The sequence below is a fragment of the Echinops telfairi genome, unplaced genomic scaffold, assembly GCF_000313985.2.
Source record: "Echinops telfairi isolate 266 unplaced genomic scaffold, ASM31398v2 ScPeMD7_1;HRSCAF=3_0, whole genome shotgun sequence".
NCBI classification, from domain to species: Eukaryota; Metazoa; Chordata; class Mammalia; order Afrosoricida; family Tenrecidae; genus Echinops; species Echinops telfairi.
In genome coordinates, this window is record NW_022103896.1 from 29,512,745 (window position 1) to 29,527,418 (window position 14,674).

A 14,674-nucleotide genomic window follows, 5' to 3' on the forward strand; every position below is an offset into this window, starting at 1 on the left:
ACCCTCTTCCAGCCAGTTTTTATAGTTCACTAAGTGCCCTTTGAAATCCTTTCTTTCTCTGAAATGTTAATTTGCTTAAGAAGATGAATGTTGCAAACTTTTGGGTTTTTTGTAAGGTTCTTTGTAGGGTTGGGTGAACCTAGGGGTCCACGTTTGCTAATAGGAGGCATAGCACCAGGCCTATGTCTTTCTGAATGCAGAGGTTGAAGAGCAGAAATTATTGATTAGACATGGATCTACAGAAACAAGCTAATTACTACTTTTTAAAAGTTCGGTCACTTATCTTAAACTTTTGGCCTGTGGAAACCTTTTAGTCTCCACACTCTTTAACAAGCATAAAGGATCTTGTGTTAGTTTCAGCGTCCAGAGCCACATCTTCCTCCTTTTAATCAAGCCTCTCATAGGTTATTTCACTTCATTACTTTCTTCACCTTTCAGTGCTATTAGGCTTCATCTTCAGGGTGAGTCATTTTGGAGATTTATTAGTGGAAGGTTTGGGCAACTCCTTCGTTTGAGAATTTGAGAAACTCCTTCGTTAGCCTTGTATATCAATCAGTACAGAATATTAGCTGATATCTGTACATCAAAGGTTGAAGATTTATACATTATTTATTTATTCTGTTGTAGAAAAGCACAAGTAATTACATCAGTTTACCTGTAAGGTGTGTAGATTTTGATATACAACATTTTATAGAAATATACTATATTTATTTTATGTAAATATAATACTATAGTTCATTAGTAAAATAACACTTATAGTTATAAAAATAGATTCAAAGATGAATACAAACAATCTAAGGTAAATTAATATTTTCCTCCATTATCCACTCTAAGAGTTAAAACAGTCATTTAAAATATCAGTCAACAAGGGAAGCCCCAATCAGAGCCAAACTGACCCCTTCCCTAGACGTATGTGCTACAGAGGACAGCACTAAAACTACAGGTTGGGGAAAAGGGCCGGTATGCCACACCATGTCCACCGGGAAGCAAACCAAGAACGAAAAGGAGAGAGTGAGGGTGCAGACCCCCTATCGGCACACCAAGCCCACAGGATGATGTCCCTGTATGGAGCTGCTAAGGCACAGAGAGGTCTGCAGGGCCGACAACAGTTCAAGACATGAATTCCCCTCGCTGAAGCATACCACGACAGAGGACACATGGCAGGGAGCCCTCCAGTCTGAACCCCCCACAGCTGGATGAACCAAGAAGGGAATGTAACAGGTCAGCAATGGGAGCAAAGCAAAGCCACAAAGCCCCTGAGGAGCCCCAAAATTGACTTCAGGCTGGGAGGGGAAGGTCGTGGAATTCCCCCAGGACCATTGGGGAGATAGTCATAAAGGTCAGTGAACAGACTGGAATTATGTATGCTTTGGGTTTGTTTGTTTGTTCCTAGTTATTATCTTTTTCTGTTCTTTTTACTCTTTTTATTTCATTTTTTGTTTTCTTTTTGCTTTCTCTCTGTAATTGTTGGTTTTGCCTACCTATATAAGATAGGCATAGGAAGCAAGCTGGAGGAGAAAGCAATGGGACCGATGGTTCCGGAGGGACTTGCGGGGAGGAGACGGGAGAGGAGAGCAAACAATGCCATAGATGGGAACAAATAGGGTATTAAAATTGACGAGGAGGATGTAGAGATGCTGGGGGGTTTAGAGCAACAGCAATCTAGCTGAGAGGAATTACTAAGAGGCAGAAGAAGGGTGAGCATACTGTTGGGGCAGGAAGAAAGTAAAAGGAAACAGGAAATATCTAGGAAGTAAACCTATGGATAGAGGTGTAAACATAGGTGTGTACATATGTAAATACATAATTCATAAAAATAGAAGTCTTGGCCAATGTACATATATTTATATGGCAATACATGAGGTAGTAGATGGACTCTGGGTCTCTGCTTCAGGCCTGCCTCAACACAAGAACACTTTGTTTTAACAACCTCCCATTCTGTGATGCTCACACTCTGGCACAATCACTGAAGACAAAATGGGTGCATAAGCAAATGTGGTAAAGAAAGTGGATGGTTCCTGGTTATCAAAAGACATAGCATCTGGGGTCTTAAAGGCTTGAAGTTAAATAAGCGGCCATCTAGCAGAGAAGCAACAAGCCCACTTGGAATAAGCACACCATCCTGTGCGATCATGAGGCGTCAACAGGATCAGGTAACAGGCATCAGAAGACCCAAAGCAAATAAACAAACAAACAAACCCCCCACCTGTCCTTATTGTTGAGAATAAGGACAGGTGGGGGGTTAGAGCAGAGCCCTAAAATCTGTACACAATGGGACATCCTCTCACAGAAGTGTCACAAGCAAGGGATGGGTCAACCAGGGCACATTATAGCATCAATGAAACACAATATCCTTTGGTTCCTTGAGGCTTCCTCACTCCCCACTGTCATGACCCCAGTTCTGCCTTTCACTGCAGCTAGACTGGAGCATGTGCACAGGTACAGATAAGGCATAAGAGCTCACGACACATGGAATCCAGGAACAGGAATGGGAATAACAATACCAGGAGGGTAGCAGGAAGGTGGTGAGAGGAAGGAGGAACCGATTACAATGATCCACACATAAACACACACACCAACGGGATGAACAACAAAAACCATGGGAAAAGGGAGACAGTGGTCGGTGTAAGATATGAAAATGATAATAAATTATAATTTATCAAGGGATCATGAGGGCGGGGGTGTGGAGGGAGGGAAAACGAGGAGATGATACCAAGGACTCAAATAGTAAAAGTTTAGAAAATAACGGTGACAACCTATGTACAAATGTGCTTGATACAATTGATGTATGGGTCGTTATAAGAAAGAGTCCCCAATAAAATGATCTTTTAATAAACAAAATCCAAAGCAGAATAAAAATAAAATATTAGAAGATTGTTGAAATTTGACAGTATATGTTGAATATAAGAAACATAGTGAGTGATAATTGCACTATTATCAGGAGTATAAACACAACGATCGGTTTTACTAATGGCACAGGTGCCTTTGGTGTAGTAGTTAAGGATGTAGAGGTCCTTTCGTTGAGAACATCATAGTCATTTACTATTTATTTCTAAGGGTCCATGTGTAGAATAACTTAAAGCACTCCGAGTGTATTTTGTTGGAACTTTGACATGTATCATAACATCTACTAATCCTATTTGTGGTACAAACTTTAAAAGGAAGCTAAATGATCAGACCATTAAAATATAGGCCTGTACCAACAAGCTTTTAAAGGTAGGGTGGCAACTGGAAGCTGTTGTTCAACCTCAGTCCATTCCAGATGGGAGCCGAGACCAGAGGTTAGAAATGCATAACCAAGTGCTTTGGGCTAATCAAATGACTAACATCAGTGGATGAGAAAAATCCTTACCATAGAATATTTTGTCACCAACATAGTATTTTTAGTTACCAAAATAGCTGATTCTTACATTAAAAAGGTGATAAATGGTGATGGAGTGGAGTTTTTTTATATCTAGAAAATAAAATATTAAGCATCAGAAATATTCTCATATAAACCTTAATAATAATTCTTTTGTCACCAACATAGTATTTTTAGTTACCAAAATAGCTGATTCTTACATTAAAAAGGTGATAAATGGTGATGGAGTGGAGTTTTTTTATATCTAGAAAATAAAATATTAAGCATCAGAAATATTCTCATATAAACCTTAATAATAATTCTTTTAATTTACTCAGTCTTATGTAATAAAGTTTAATTCTATGTAATTCTGGATCAACAATAGTCTGAAAACTTTTGTCAGGTTCTACATAAGAGTTCTAAAAATCTTGATTCAGTCTAATGATATCCACATTCAAAATATTATAGTCGTTTTCATAAGTCAGGTATGGTCTATTTTGCTGGAATATTTCAGTCAAGCATTTTCAGTGAATCAGGAAAGTAAAACGTAACTGCAGACCTCAACTGTAAACTGGCCATGCTTAACTTATAATAATTTGTAAAGTGAAAGATAATAATTAATTACCGAAGGAATGCAAAGCCAGTAAAGTGCAAAGCCAATCAGTGAAATAAAAAACTCTAGGCAAAAATAAATTTAAACATGATTGACCTTATTTTCAAAGAGCTTCAAATAATAATCTTGAGTCTTAATACTGAATATTCAATATATATATTTTTTTCAAGGCTATCAAGTTCCTAAACATCTAAAAATAGTGATAAAAACTTTCTGAGTAATTGCAATGGGTGAGTTTAAATAAAATCTGCGTGAATTGTTCATATTAAACTGATGATCTTAGTTCACCATAAAAAAACTTGAAAAAATACAACTCTGTAAGTAAACAATGTGAATTCCCTAGTTAAAACCATTGGCTTTGATGATAGTCAATTAAAAGGAAGCCAAGTTGGCAAATGAGATAATAAAAGTATGACATAATATTATGTGCTTGTTGTTTAATATAAATTAAATGCTACTGACACAATTCAAAGAAAATTCTATACTTCTGATTTGACAAAGCATTTTGTGTAATTCATTACATATTGAATACATCTTTTTTAGTACTTTTCTCTTTATAAAACAGAAATAAATCTTTTGTGCCTTATCATGAAACTTCAAAGTTGTTATGAGTTTATTGTGTTACCAAGAGGAAATACAGCGATGCCTCGGTTGTCGAGTGGCTGCAAGTTTGGACACTCCACGACTCCAACAGCAAAGTCTGAAAAATATCTGCCGAGTGTTCAAAACTTTGCTTGATCGTAGAACTGAAAATCTGACTTGAAAAAATGTATATGGGCCAACCGTGAGTCCCATATCTAGTCTCCCCTCAGACACAAAAGGGTGAAGCTGCAGAATAAGTGCCGCTCTTGCTTGTGTAGTATGTGAAAACTTTCATCACTGCTTTGTGTGTGTAGGTTTTATTTTCATAAAATATCATAGCCATGGCTTCAAAGAAAGTTACCAGCAGTAAAGCTAAGAGGAAAACTGTGAGAACCGATAGAGTTAAAGAAATCATTGCAAAATTTGAATCGGGTCACCACTTGTCTGATTTGGCAGCTGAATACATGGCTACGTCGATATTATCAACATTTTAGAGGGAAAAATGAAAAGGTGTGAAATCATTAACCGTGAAGCAGACACGGAGACCATCAAAGAAGTTGAAAAGTACTGTTAATTTGGGTAAACCAAACAACTGGGTGGCAGTAGTCTAGCCAAGACAATGATATGCGAGAAGGCTCAAAGTTTTTATAGTAATTTCAAATCCTGGAAAAATGAATTTATAAGTGTGATTTGACATGGGGACCTCAGAGCCAATTATTTGGTTTTCCATTATTTCTTTTGGTAAATATACATTCAATTCTCTAACTTTTGGGGGGTTCAAGACAAATTTGCAACAAATTGAGTTCAGAAACCATACTGTACTTGAATTATTTAACCAAAGATCTTTAAATGTAAAAGCTATAAATTTTTCCAAAGCTGGGCAGCTTAGTTTCTGACTCAGGAATTTATTTTGTTGAACCACTGCCACTGGGGCAAATTGCCCAAAGTATAAAATTACTTCTTGTACCCAATAATCAAAGAAAAATTTGTTGCCTTAATAGTAAGAAACCCAATTACTTGCCTTATATGCTATTTGACATTGAAGCTCTTACAAATTCTCATAAACTACCCATTCAAATTTTCAGCCACAGCAAATAAGGATTTTAACCATAACAACTAAATTGCTTTTTATTAAACCTTTTAAATGTCCTGTCTTTGTTAAACGAGTGCTGATGACATAGTGGGTTGTGTGGGGGGCTGCTAATTGCAATATCAGCAGTTGAAAACCACCAGCCGCAGTGCAGGAGAAAGAGAGAACTTTCTACTCCTGTAAAGATTTAGTGTCTTGGCAATTCTACTCTGCCCTGTAGGGTTGAGTTACAGTCAACTCAATGGCAGTGAATTTGAGTTTTGAGCCCTTGTTACATATCTTTTATAATACAACCTTTCAAGTAGTAAAAATGAAAACACACACATACAGACACATCCTTTCTCTGTGGAAGGTCCCCTGGTGGTGTAATGTATTGCACATTCATCGACTGACCACAAAGTCAGCAGTTCGAACCCAACACCTACTCTGCAGGAGAAAGATGAGGCTGTCCTGCTCCAGTAGAGGTTTAAAATCTCAAAAACCCAAAGGCACATTTCTACTTTGTCCTTGTGAGGTTGCTCTGAATCAGAATCGACTCTATAGCGGTGGGGATTTTTGTCTTAAGCATAAAAATGTAAGATTGTAATGAATGAACTCAATATCAGTAGGTTACCTAGAAAACTTGGAAATTAATTTAAGTCAATGTATCATAAATCGTAATCACTGTTGGAGTAAATTATGGCTAAATAGTTCATATTGCCATTCAAACCTTACTATTTCTTTTTTTTAACAGTTTTATTGGCATATAATTTACATAATTCCTTTACTGGGAGGGTAGAGAGAGAGTGGGTTGGAAAGAGGGAACCAATTACAAGGAATTATATGTTCCTGGGGGATGGACAACAGTAAAGTGGGTGAAGGGAGACATCGGACAGGGCAAGATATGACAAAATAATAATTTATAAATTATGAGGGAGAGGGGAGCGGGGAGGGAGGGGAAAAATGAGGACCTAATGCTGGGGGCTTAAGTGGAGAGGAAATGTTTTGAGAATGATGAGGGCAATGAATGTACAAATGTGCTTTACACAATTGACGTATGTATGAATTGTGATAAGAGTTGTATGAGCCCCTAATAAAACGATTTTAAAAATTTACATAATTCAATGGTTCAATCATATAAAGGGGAATTGTACAATCACTGCATCATTGATCTTAGAGCATTCCCTCCTCCCCCAATCCCCCACTTTCCCTACGGTTGAATCACCTTTAAAATGAGTTGTGCAATCATGATCAGTTCTAGTGCTCCCTCCCCTCTCACCCTTTCATTATTTACTCCCGAAATCCTCTTTCCCTCCCTAACGACCATCCCTCACCCTTGTATTCCCTATAACACTTTGTATCAGTTATTATCATTACTTATCTACTCCTCCTGTGCTTCACAGCTGGGAAACCTCACAGGAAAAACAATGAACAACAGCTCACACTAAGTTGTTAAGGATAAGATTTCATTGTTTTAAAGACAAAAATGCAAATGTGTCAGTGGGAGAAGACCCCTATCAACATTCACAAAACTATGGAAGAAATGCCTGTCATGGAGCAACTAGGAGCTTCTTGCACCCAGTACAAATTCAGGTCATGTCTATGGGAAGTCAACTGGCCAGTATTGAGTTCGATCCAGCATAATCAAGATTACAATGGTCTCTGCCTGTTAGTAGGGCTGTTTCCGACTCTTGCCTTTGGCTAGAGTGGATCTGCCAGTGGCTTGGTCTGATTATGTACTTTGCAGATGGGTTTTGGGCTCCCACTGTCCTCCATACATAGCCTTCTACAAATCTGGTGTTCTTAATTTTAGCTCAGATATTTTTCTCTTCACCATATTTGAATTTTGTAGTCATCTTTGGATCACAGAACGTGGTGGGCTTCTTCTGGGTGGACTCAGTTGATTCCTCACTTAGAGAGCTGGTTGTTTGAATGCGAGCGTTTAAGACCCCAGACACTATTTTTGTTGATTGCCAGGTACCATCTACTTTCTTCACCACCCTTGTTTTATCTTCAGTGATCATTTCATGAAGGTGGGTATCAAGCAAGGCCATGTTGTAAGAACTAATTATTCTTAAGTTGGAGCTACAAACCTTCACTATTCCTTATATGTTCTCAATCTAACCATAGTTGGGTTTGGTTTTTTTTTATGTTTCTTGGTGTTTTGATTTTCAATGATGGTGACCCAATTTCCAGAAACTGGATGATAGCATTTGTCTTATTTTGGACTTCATTAATGTACACGTTAGTTTACCATATATATTCATGTATAAGCCAAGTGTTTTAGCACATTTTAATGCAGTTTTTATGGTAAAATTAGGTGCCTCGGCTGATATCCGGGTCAGCTTACACTTGAGTATATACGGTATCTTATTTCTTTTGTCTTAAGAAGGCATTTACAGGTTGGGAGAGGTCTTTTCAAAAACTCTCTAGAGTGGTATAGGTCTCAGAGGCTCATTATCAAGAAAGAATTGGTTAATGTCAATTTATTCATACATATTTAAGTTGGGTAGGTATTTTGAAAGACAAGCAGTAAATTGTTCTAATTCTGCAATTAATAAAAAGTACTCATTTTCTCCAAATAAAGCATATTTCATGTAATTTCTAGATTGTTTCTTAGAACACTTTTGCTTTTAAGAATTTGCTTTCATGCTAGTATAAATGCAAAAACCCTTTTCAGAACAGGACCATTTTCAGTAATTCCTAGGAGTGCTCAGACGATTTCATTTGTGTAAGTGCTTATTTATTATTAAATTGACCCAAGTAAATTCTTTGAAGGACTATTTTGATCTGATAATATCATGTATGGAGCCCTGGTGGCATAGTGGTTAGGTGTTGGGCTTCGATCCATATGCGCGGTAGTTCAAAAACTCCGCAGCAGCTCTGCTGGAGAAGGACCGGGCTTTCTACTCCAGTAAAGCAGTTACAGTCTCCGAAACCCACAGGGAGGTGCTGTGAGTCAGCATGGACTCGCTGACAGTGAGAAAGAGAATAATACATGTGGAAGTATGAAATGATAACATGTTGATAACTATCTTTTGCATGCTCTGTAGGATCCTTTAGAGAAGCAACCTAGCATAATTTTTCCTTTTTAAGGCTTTATTATATCAATCGAAATAAATAGTCCACTTTTTAAGTACACATAAAGGACACATTTATGTAAAATTTACAGAAAATTTTCTTAATGTGGCTACTGAAAGCCTAACGTATAAGACGGGGACAAGAAACAGCACGTAAAACTCGCAAAAGGTCACAGCCCTGTGAGACTACCTCAAAACTCAGGCTCACACTGATCACCAAAACAGACACACTATGGGAGCCCAGCTTCTTAAAAGTGTACACACATCGCAATCTAGATGAGATTGAGTCAGTTCAGCAGAAAAACAGGTCTGAAATAAACTCAATTATTTGCCAGAGTCTCAAGTAGAGGAATTGTATTCAAACTAAAACTGAGGATTAAACAAAAGTCCTCACACACACAAAAACAAACCTGCAAATGGGAACACGTGTTTCCAAATGATCACTGAACTTCTAAATTGCGGTGTATATTCGGTATATAGTATTTATGAACACAAACCAACATCCTGGTAGGGAGGACCACCAGGCTCCCTTTTCAAGGATGTTCAGAATCTTATTCTCTTAAATGGAACTTTAGTTTCCCTGAGTCAAAAAAAAAGTAGCTAGCAGGCAGTCAGCCACAGGACTTGGTCAGTGTGCTGTTCTGCAGCGTCCCTCCATTGCATGAGTTTGCTTGCAGTCGGTGGGGAGGCTGGTGCTCCCGTCCCCTCAGCTCATCCTTTGTGCAGGTGCTTTCTCTCAGGGCACCTAAGATGCTTGATCTAGAGACCTGTGGCCACATCTTTTTCGCAATTTAAAGACTCCAGGGTTCCTTTGTCACAATCACATGACACCTGGTTTCATTTTTTCTGACTTTATTTCATTTTGCCAGCTACAGACCTAGTTTCTTATTTTAGACTTTAAATATACTCGTCCCGCTTATTGGAAAATATCCTAAATTGGCCACGCATTTAACAAACTGTCATTTGAGAGCTCAAGCCAAAATCCAAGTACACACAAGACTTAGACCCACAATTCTTGGCCATGTCACAAGGCAGCTTTCCACTAATAAATCAGTTGTTTTCTGAGACAGTCCTACATGCCAAGATTCACGAAACTCCCAATGATGATTAGAGTTCCCACCGCCCACCAGGCAGCACTTCCAATGTCAACAATTCGAAACAGAAATGCAAACAGCAATGATTAGAAGAACTGCTACACAAGGCGCGGGGCTCAGATTCTAAGACGGGTTGTTTGCTTGTTTGTTTGTTTGTTTGTTTTCACCTGAGCAACCTCAATATAAAGCCGAGACTATGGAGTGCGGTCAGCTCCGCTTGATACTGAAGCAGGCATTGATCTGGGATCACAGCGGCTACCTAGGGAATCCCTGACACCAGAAATGTCAACAAAATTCTGAGAATGGACTCACAGTGTAAAGCAATACTGGAGATGTATTACCTGATCAACAATTGTGGATTGAGGAACATACAACTTGGACCATGAATTCCAAAGAAATGTGGCAGCCGCAGGCTTACTGTCATCAGAGGGGAACAAAGGAAGTCTGAGAAGTTCAGGCAGTTTTATCTGTTTTTTTCAGAAATTTAGTAAAATGCCCTTTGAAATCCTTTCTTTTCTGAAATGTTCCTTTGACTTAGAAGACAAATGTTGAAATCTTTGTTTTGAGGGTTTTTTTCTGGTTTTGTTTTGGGGGCAGGGGCAGTGCCTGTGGAGCTGAGACAGCCACTCCCTGTCTAGAATGCAGAAATTAAAGGAGCAGGAGCTGTTGATTATACATAAATCTATGGAAATAAACTGATGATTATTTCTAAAAATTAGGTCGCCTATCACCATAAACATTTTCTCTGTGGAACCAGTTAGCAGTCATGCTCTTCCGACGTGGCCCAAGTCATCTTTTAATTACATAGCCTCTGTTCATCAAGCTATGACTCTCAGCACAGACAATGGTAGGGGTTTTTTCTACTACATTTGAATTCCTGCTTATTTATATTTGGGGCATAAAACACTTTATGCCATATAGTGAAATTGGGATTAGACTATTGTCCCTCACATGGAGGTCCCAGATTCCAAGGTCCTCAACTGCAGCTTATTAAGCTTAAAATGACTTGCATTTGCTATATTCGTTCTCACAGTGACAGCCAATTACATGAAATTAAGGGTGGTCGTTGTTGGTTCGGAGTTTTTCCTAAGTCAGCAACTAAAACTCTCTACGCTATATACAGAAATGAGGATGGAGAAGAGGTTGCTTCTGCAGTTTAATTGTATCTGTTTCTTTTCAATATTTCACTTTTTACTGAAACAAATGGACAAAGATAAACATAACCTGATATTAAGGAACATGATTTCATCCCTGCCCTCTCAAAACACCATGAATTTTAGCACCTGCTTTATAAATTCACTGTGCCTTCATAAGTGAGCTTTTAAAAATGTTTTTACTAAAGGGGAACCGATCACAAGGATCTACATATAACCCCTTCCCTGGGGGACGGACAACAGAAGAGTGGGTGGAGGGAGACATTGGACAGTATAAGACATGACAAAATAATAATAATAATTTACAAATTATCAAGGGTTCATGGGGGGGGCCTGGGGATAGAGGGGAGGGAGGGGGAAAAAGGAGGAGCTGATACCAAGGGCTCAAGTAGAAAGCAAATGTTTTGAGAATGATGAGGGCAATAAATGTGCAAATGTGGTTGAAAAAAATGTTTCCACTAACTCATCTCTAATTCAAGTAGGGGAGGAATAATTAAATATTCATAACATATATACAGCACATTAATTAATTCCTAGCCCCTAATCAGCTGAACCTTCTTGCAAGAAGCATGTACAAAAGAAAGAAAGAAAAAGCATGGACCCTTCAAAAATGTACCAATGATTATTTTTATTTTTCTATTTCAATAAACAGTGTTTCTGAAATGCATGGAAGAAAACGAATCTGTAACTTCTCAAATGTGGTTATCACTCAGATTACTTTAGGGTAAAGTTCTACTGGCCTTATTCAGGTGGTTGAATTTACATCCCAGTGGCATTTGGTACCCCGGGCATCACTATAAAAATATGCCTGAGAAGGGCCATCTGCCTTCTTCCTTGAGTTTCCCTCTAGCCCCACTCTGAATGATCCTTTGAGGCTTAGGCTGATTGTACATCTCAGAGGACACATCTGAGAGAAGGCTCAGTGAGTATGTATCCCTTCTATCTTGCATAGCATGAATAATGTATGAGAAGCTTATGAAATATGTACTCACATAGCCTTCCTCTATTTTAAAGAAAACACTAAGCCACACCCATAAGAAGAAAAGAGAAAAAAACTCAGAAAATGTTTATCAAATTAGTCTCTAACTTCATAGGACATTGTTGTAAAGAATGAGTTTCTACATGTAAATTGGATACCATCTTGAATTATATAACCCGCTAACTTCCCTAAACCACATGATCATGTTGTGGTGTGAAAAATAAAGGAGATTGAGTTCACCGTATCAAAAAGAATTATCCTGGCAGGGGGATTTGGGGATCTCAACATTGCACAGTTCCTTGATTTTAATGCTTTGCAGTCCAGCTATTCATACATGATGACTATGCGATAAATTGTAAAGAGCAAATCCCTTCACTGAGAGGATTCCTCATTTGTGAGGGGCTGCCTCCGCCCTGCCTTCAGCAGAACACGTGTGAGCACAAAAAGGAGGCAGTCAGCATTGGAGTTTCCTTTGATATCGAAGAGAGTGAAGCAAGCATTCTTGTTCTCTCTCTTTCTCTTTAAGATAAAGAGACAATAATTACATCATATTCCCAGAACTATACAAGGAGGCTTCAGAAGTTTGCAGAAGAATTCCATTATCTTTTGATTGCATTTTCCCGTGAACTTTTTGAAGAACGCTCATTTATGTCAGGAAAAGAAGGAAGAGGGTTAACGTGAGGGAGTGAAGAAGGTAGAAAGGAAAGAAGAGAGGAGGAAGATATCAAAATATGTTCACTGTCCTATTATGATAGACGATTACGGCGCTGCCTTAACTCTCTCTTTCACTCTCTTGTTTTTTTGGAGGAAATGCAGGAAAGCATACAAAATGAACATACTGTATAGGTATTTCTGCTATTGAAGCAATTTTTATAATGGAATTATAATCAGAATTTAACTCATCAAGGCTTATATTCTGTCAGTATTCCCACGGAACTTGCCAGAAAATTCCAAAATTGTATAGCCTTACTTCACGAAAAAGAATGACTATAGAAACCAAATAGGCAAGTCACATTTTTATGAAACAGAATCAATGAATGGAAGAGAGAAAAAGAGGAGAGAGGGGGGAGAATAAAGGAGATTAAAGGAAGGGAGAAAAGGGAAGAATCAGGGTTAATTGGTAAAAACTGAAACTCTAGCAGACATACTGTGAATGTCTTTTAAGTTACACTATAGAAGCACACTCCCATCTATATCTTTATTTTAAAATGCGAACCAAAACAAAACTGCCCGCAATAGACCTATGTAACAAGTATTATAGGAAAACTCTTGAAGTACGTATCAGGAGAAATTTAGAAATCAAATGAGCTAGTATATATGAAAATTATTTTTAAATCTATAATATATAAGATAATGCTATTAAGTTGAATTATGCTAGAATTTCCTTTAGATAAGTATTAAAATTATGATATTTGAAATTTCAATAAAGTAGAATCTAACCTACTTACTATTCTGTTTTGAAATTTGTATTGCAATATTGATGTATGATGGTAATAGTTATTGACAAAATAATAAAGCATAAGATATTTTCTACAATAACTCATTTATTCATCCATTTATAGAATTCTGTTCATAATTCTGTTGCCGCTACCCATAGTTGCTTTGGTTTGAACTAAACCCTCTAAGCTTCTACATTAACACTAAAAATAAATGTGAGTGTGGTGAACATTCATCAGTTATTAGAGATTTAAAGGGCTTGATCTAGACATCTGTGACTGGATTTTCCATGTGTTTCATTTGTAGCCAGGATCCAGACTCAGTCAATATTAATTGCACAAAGACAGCTAAAATCAAGTCACAAATAACTGTCCTTCAGGTGGGAACTCTGCGATCAATGAACACGTGTGAGTATTTGCTTCCGGCTGCTTTGCATTTTTCGTGAATGGGCTGGCCAGGGCCAGAACCAACCCGAGGAAGCTTTTCGTGGGTGTAAGCGAATCCATGTTTCTCTTATTTACACTCCAGAACTTACTTGTTTGAATGAAAACTGATATGATAAATCAGAAATGACAACAAGGTATTTTTCACTTGAAAAGCAACACATCAATATGCTTTACATAATAATAGTGCATACTGTCAGTTATTCACTCAGATTGTATAGCTGTTTATGCCAGAACCAATAAATAACTCTAATTTCATGAATCTATTGATTCATGAGGTAGATACATAATTCAGAGAAATAAGCCTGTGTTGCTACAATTTTGAAAAATCTCAATGTCTGTTCGCAATGTGTTTCCTTTCATGAGTACGTCACTATTTAATACGGGAATTAACTTTAAATCCATTTGTACCTAAATGCATGTCATTGGATTAAATGCACAAATTTAGGATTTGTCACAAAAATACACTTGAAAATGAAGATGAATTCGATTTTTCAGCTAATCACATTCATGTGGAGAACCTCTGGTGTAGTGTTTACAAGTTATGCTACTAATGTCAAGATCAGCAGTTCGAAACCACTTGCTGACCATCAGGAAGAAGATGAGGCTCTCTACTCCTCTCAAAATGAATGGTCTCTGAAACCCAGGATGGCAGTTCTATCCTGCCCTGTGGGATTACTGTGAGTCAGAAACTAGTAGACGGCAGTGAATTTGAGGGTTCTCAGAAATGGTCTGAAAGAACAGGATGCTAGTTGATGGTTTAAATCAGTGATTCTCAACCTGTGGGTCACAACTCCTTTGGGGGACGATCGACCCTTTCACAGGGGTCACCTGATTCATAATAGTAGCAAAATTACAGTGATGAAGTAGCAATGAAAATAAT

General features: G+C 37.8%; 1 protein-coding gene across 2 annotated transcripts in view; it reads left to right on the forward strand.

Moving 5' to 3' along the window:
- Nucleotides 1-14,674, forward strand: part of SYBU (syntabulin) — a 126,280-nt gene that overhangs the window by 2,389 nt on the left and 109,217 nt on the right. The window contains exon 2 of one of the 2 annotated variants that reach the window (XM_030884909.2): nucleotides 13,655-13,755. The exons of the other annotated variant lie outside the window; for it this stretch is intronic. The gene's annotated coding sequence lies outside the window, so the exon portion shown is untranslated. The remainder of the gene's footprint in view (nucleotides 1-13,654; nucleotides 13,756-14,674) is intronic. 2 annotated transcript variants of the gene reach the window in all.